The sequence below is a fragment of the Xenopus tropicalis genome, chromosome 5 (assembly GCF_000004195.4).
Source record: "Xenopus tropicalis strain Nigerian chromosome 5, UCB_Xtro_10.0, whole genome shotgun sequence".
NCBI lineage: Eukaryota > Metazoa > Chordata > Amphibia > Anura > Pipidae > Xenopus > Xenopus tropicalis.
In genome coordinates this window covers 125,907,187-125,913,545 of record NC_030681.2, presented here as the reverse complement: position 1 = coordinate 125,913,545, position 6,359 = coordinate 125,907,187, and positions in this window count along the sequence as shown.

Genomic DNA, 6,359 nt, shown 5'->3' with positions numbered 1-6,359 from the left:
ATTTTAGATCTTTCGTGCGACCATGGGTCACACGAAAGATCGTACAATCTGCCACTAACTGTTCAGGACTGAAACAGCAGATAAGGAGGTAGAAACAATAGGATTTCTACCTCCTTCTGCCGATTCAGCCCTGGCAGCAGATTTTGCTCATGCGCCTTCTATGGCGCCCGATCAAAATCTTTTAACCCACCCGATCGACAAGTCGTCCAATATCAGCAGCATCCTGCAATATCGGTTGACTCACCAACTTGCCATACATGCACCGAATATCGTACGAAACAAGGTTTCGTACGTTATTATCGGTGCGTGTATGGCCAGCTTTAGAAAACAGGATTTATGAGGTTACTATATATCTTAATTTTAAAGGCCAAGGCAAGGTATAACCACTGGGAGTGTAAGTATTTGCCTGAGACCTCTGGCCAGCGCTCCTGTTTGATAATAACTGCACGCAGTAAAGCAAATAGCCAGGTTTTTCCTGGAAAGTTTGGTATTTTACCGTACTGCTGTGAGGGAGCCATGGGACAGAAGTAAATGGTGACAAAGCATTTTTACAGTAGTACCTCAGGCTGGTGCAGTTTGCAGTACACAGTAGCATTGGTTTGGGGGCTCAGGTCAGCTATAATAATCTCCAGGGTGTCTCTTTACCTTTTTCTTTAAAGAGCCAGTAACTCCAATATTATATAATTATTTTTAGTTAATACCATATAATGTATGTTTATCCACTGCAAATAAAATAAGTTGTTGAAAGCTGCAGTCTTTTTTGTAAAAGTATTTCAAGGTAGGTATCAACCTTTGGGCATAACCACATAATTTGGAGAAAATTGACAGCAGGGGCAGGAGGGGGTTTGGTTGGAAATGTCCTGTGTAGTCTAATGAGTAATAGTAGATGTGGAGGGTTTTAAAATTGATGAATCCATTACTTGTGGAGATAATGAAGTTGTATACCGAGCCTGCAGATTCTTCTGTTACATCGCTGGTAATAGTCGCCAAGATAAAAGGAGTGGTTCACGTTTAAGTTAACTTTTAGTATGTTATAGAATAGACAATTTTAAGCAACTTTTCAATTAGTCTTTTTCTAACTCTTTGCAGCTTTCAAGCAGGGGTCACTGACACTGGCTTTATATTACTTATCTTTCCATTCGGGTCCTCTCCTATTCATATATAATTTAATTACAAATGTGCCCTGGTTGCTAAGGTAATTTGGATCCTAGCAACCAAATAACTGCTGAAACAAAGACTGAAATAAAAAATGAAGACGAATTGCAAATTGTCTCAGAATATTACTCTAAAGTTAACACAAAGATAAACAACCCCTTTAATCCCTTAAAATGTGCTTGAGAAAATGGGATAGGCCCTAGAAACTAGTTTTGGGTGTTGTGAAATTCTTTGGTTTAATGTCCGTTGGAAATGTGCAGTTGGAGATATGGTTGGCATAAAATTGTGCTTTAATAACATTTTAGTTGTTTCTGAAGGGGGCAAGCTGTAGGAAAGGGTCTGTGAACTGCAGCTGTGGGGACAGTAGGGAAGCATCTCTGTTCTGATCCCAACATTAAATCTTCATGTTGGGCCAGTAGATAAAATCTAGCAAGTAGCGGAGATGGGAGAGATGCAGGTTCCCGCATAGCAGGGTATGCAGTGATATCAAGTAAGGGGATAGCTTACCTAGATATGGGGTGGTTCACCAGGCATCATAAGGTGCCTTTAGTAGTGTAGTGGTTTGGAATCATGTTATCTATGCATGGTGCAGTGGCAGACTCAATGCATCCTAGAAGTTCATGTAAAAGCATATTGGGGCCTTCAGGATTAGGGACGCACTAGCTATGTACTATGTTAAGAAGGCCGAGGTGCCAACTCTCCAACTGAGCTAAAAGAGATTTCCAAGAGTGTCTGGCCTGCTTATCAGACCATCCAACATATCCCTAGATACTTAATCTTATTAATCCAGGGTAATGTGATGTTCATGGGTCTGAGATGGAGAGGGATATAATCAATTGGTAGTATAAGGGATTTGTCCCAGTTAATTTTTAGTCCTGAGTGGAGGGCAATTTCTTGTACAGGTATGGGATCACTTATCCGGAAAGCTCCGAATTACGGAATGCCCATCTCCCATAGACTCCATTTTTATCAAATAATTCAGAATTTTAAAACTGATTTCCTTTTTGTCTGTAGTAAAAAAAAACAGTACCTTGTAACTGATCCCAACTATGATATAAATAATCCTTATTGGATGCAAAGCAATCCTGTTGGGTTTAATGAATGTTTTATTAATTTTTTCGTAGACTTAAAGTGGACCTGTCACCCAGACATAAAAAGCTGTATAATAATAAATATATAATTCAAATTAAACATCAAAATCATTTTTTTATCTCCACATCCATACCTATTATAAAAGCATTTAAAAATCCCAGCTGTCAATCATATATTGCCTGCCCCGCCTCTATGCCTTAGGCATAAATGTGGGGCAGACAGTTACTTTCACTTTCAATTTAGAACTTCTTAGATGTTGCTGCACTCCTCACATTCCCCCTCCCTCATTGGGGCTTTGCATTTTTCAAGTGTTTCATATTGTTTGCATGCCTAATTGCTGTGCCTTATGGTTTTATTGCAAATGCAATGGGGACAATGAGCAACCTTGCCGAGTGCCCCTGTATAGTGTAAAGTCCAAGGATATTCCGTTGTTGACCAAGCGGTTCAGAATACAGTAGTAGTAGGATCTGTCCTGAGTTAGGGGGGATGTGGGGCCATTGTGTGCAGTTCTACCTGCTGCCTTCCTGAAAGGCTGTGTTGGTAAATAACCTATGAAAACCCTCTGATCTCAGCTTTCTAAAGCTTTTCTATGGCATCTTTGTAGAGACATAGTTATTGTGTGAGTTTGTAGAGTTATTATTATTTTTGGTAGATAAATAACCCAGGATAACTTCAGGAAAGGGAGTTACAGCACATCACGTCTGCTCCTTGCCGTGATTAACTTTTACCAGATGTTCCCAAACTTCCTATACAGTTTATTGGGCTATAGATTTTGTCCTCTGAGTGGTCATTGAGCTCTGTGATAATATAATCTCCTGAGATCTAAATTCTAAATCGGATGACACAGAGGCCTCTATAGATAACACAGTGGAGGCCATTTATAAAGTTTGCACAACACATGTTTTTCTTGGTTGTTTTGAGCATATTTTCCCCTAAACAATTTGCACTTTTGCACTGCTCTGCCCATTTTGATTGAGATTGCGGCTTGCATGAGTATGCCCTCTATGCATTGTGCGCTAATATAGCTCCAATTTTCACTTTGCGAATATGAATTTGCCATTTGTGAAATCTGTTTAGCAAATATTTTTTCCACCACCAAAGTTGTGGCATAACTCAGACGCAGAGTGGGCGCATAAATATTCAGAGCTTGCTAATATGCCATATTTAAAAGGCTTTTGACGACATTTGCACTGCAAGTAAAAATTTGCAATTATGTTTGCACATTAAATGTACTAATCTTGTCCTGCTTTATAAATGTAAACACAGGCAGGGCAAATATGTTCACTGTACAAATAAAATAAATCTTATTATAAAAGGCCCCCAATGACATGACTTTATGGTCTGTTTGCTGCTAATAAATATTATATGTATGAACTGCATGGCCCACCATATTTGGCACCTTCTCCAAATAAGCAGATCTTACCATGTATGCCAAGCTTAAGAAAGCTTGGCTGTGATTGTCCATAAATCCATTCATACTGCAACTCCTCTACAACTGGTTTCAATTCCATGTTGAACACAGGTGGAGGAATAGGGAGCCCAGTGTCTGTATTAGCAATCCCACCCAGTTTTACAAGGTGACCAGTACTATCCCAACCCCACAGAATCAATAAAGGATCAAGGAGATAACCAAAATTTGATTGTTACTTTACCAAATCCTACAGTACCTGGAGTAAATAAATTAATGTAAAAATAAATGTAAGTAAATAAATGTGTGCATTCTGATTTCTTACCCTTATGAAACAATGGAACTTATTACAAATCTAAAAGCTTTACAGTCTGCTCAGCTCCCAAACATTTTTCTGTAACACTAGTTGTGTTCCTGCCCTCTAGCGGTGAATTGCAATAAAAGCTGGGAACCTCATTCCCAAACTAACTCTGAACAATGTTGCAGGTGGCAAAGCATTTAGTTACTGGACAATTAAGCAGATATTTTACCCTATAACATTAGGGTGAAGACACACTGAGCTACTAGTAGCAGCTACTTTATCATGGCTACTAAACTCCAAAAACTACCCAGCCATAGACTATACTGAGAATTGCCTCTGCTAAAACACATGTAGAGACAATTATCAGTAAATGATCAGTACTGTCTATTTTAATTGCCACAACAAGTAGCTGCTACTAGTAGCTCCGTGTGTCTTCACCCTTAGGAAGTTAATCTGCTTCACACACACATATATTGAAAATGTACTCCATTCAAGAACTTCTTGGACAGATTGTAAACTGTAAAGGGCAGGGACCTCTTTCCTCCTGTGGCACCTATTCTATTCACTGTGTGTGCACCACAAGGCACTGTGTCGGCCTGGGTGCAGACACACAGAGCAGATTTCATTGTGAAAATGCAAACGTTTCTGTGACAAAATGCGTGTGTCTGCACCAAGGCCGATGAAGTGCCTCACAATGAGACATAGGAGCCAGTGTAGGCCAGCTGATTGAGAATTAGCCCTTTGTGGCTATAGCCATAGTCTCTGGGTCCCATGGAGTAAAGTTGGGGGAAATTAAAGCCAGATTTTGCAGTAATGGGCTTTTATATATACACCTCACCCAGCTGTCCTTAAATTGCTGATCTCATACCACAAACAGGTAGTTTGGTAACAGTACATCAGCTTGTATCATTAGCTTGTTGCCGTGTCTGGCTTTACACCCACTTATACTGTCATGTAAACCCAGGCTTATGATTGTGAGCATGGGGCAGAGAAGGAAAATAAGTGTGTGAGGGTGGGGCAGCAGCAGACTCAGGAGCACCCATGCTATCAGAAGAAATGCAGAGAAAAGCAAGAAACACAGAAATGTTAATAGAATATGAAGAGGTTGGGGAGTGTCGTTGCAGAAAAACTGTCATTCTGTATACATTTTTTTAATAAAAATAATTACAAGTTTTTATTTAAGGTTTTAACATTTTAACAACAACAGTTCAGAAACAAGGAAAGGAAAAAAAACATTTTGTATAAATTAACTGAGAGATCAACAACAGAAAATAGTGTAGCCAACTTATTACACCTTTAAAATAACTTGTCATATATTTGAAAAAAAAACACAAAAAAGATCACACCATCTTTATAACAACAGCATCAATTTTTGGGGAGGGAGGAGCATTTTCTATTGCTCAATTTTTCAGTTCGGGTTAGTTGATGCCAAAAACGTGTTTATGTTGAGGAAAAACGTTTTTGTTGAATTTATTATATGACAAAACTGCGACAAATCTAAATGAAAATAAAACACCATCTAAAACCTTGTCGAAATCATGTAGATGCCAATGGCAAATGTTGCTTTTATAACTGGAAGATCGCTCCTTGCTTTGTGGTTTTAGAGGTTTTCAGGTTTTTTGATGCTGGCTTTTGTACTACAATACGGTTTTCGTGTAACAAAATTGTGGTTTTCATGTTTTTTCCTCAACTTTTTCCCGTTCATGCTTTTAAATTTGGATCTTTTGATAAATGACTGACATTCCTGGAAATTACTTTAGTCGTGGTTTTAAAAAAAAAATACAAAACCACAAAAATCCAAATGTTAATAAATCCTCCCTTAGAGTCAGGGCGCTGCTGCCATGAGGCGAGTTGAGACACTCGCATCAGACGGCAGCGCCGGACAAGTTACCCCAGGCAGCAAAAAGTCACTCCTGGTAACTTTAAGAGCCAAAATTCAGATTTTTAAGTCAGAATATTGTGCTCTCTGCACAATGTGGCCCCCCCCTCCAGTGTCAACTTGGCTGCCTGAGATGCCCAGGACCCCTGAGGCAGCGCTGCTTAGAATCTTTTTTAGAGTCTTAAAGCTGCACTGAAGAAAGCTTGTAAAGGAGACAAGAAGAGTAAAGAGCGGCATCTCATGGACAGACTGAGATGATACAGCTGTTTAGCCAAAAGCCTGCTATTAGTAGTCAAAAAATACTTATATCTCAAAAATAAGAACATTTATGTAAATTTCAATGGGGCTGAGCAGTTTTAGATTTTTCTCATCTGCACTTATCCGCAGGCTGAGAATCCACCTTGTGTTGCCCTAGCCAAAAGCCAAGGGCATACAGAGCATTAGCTTTGTTGCATTTTTTTTGCAGGCTGAGAAAAGCTGATCTATTCCTTTCTGCAGCTCCATTTATCAATGGCAAAGCAGAG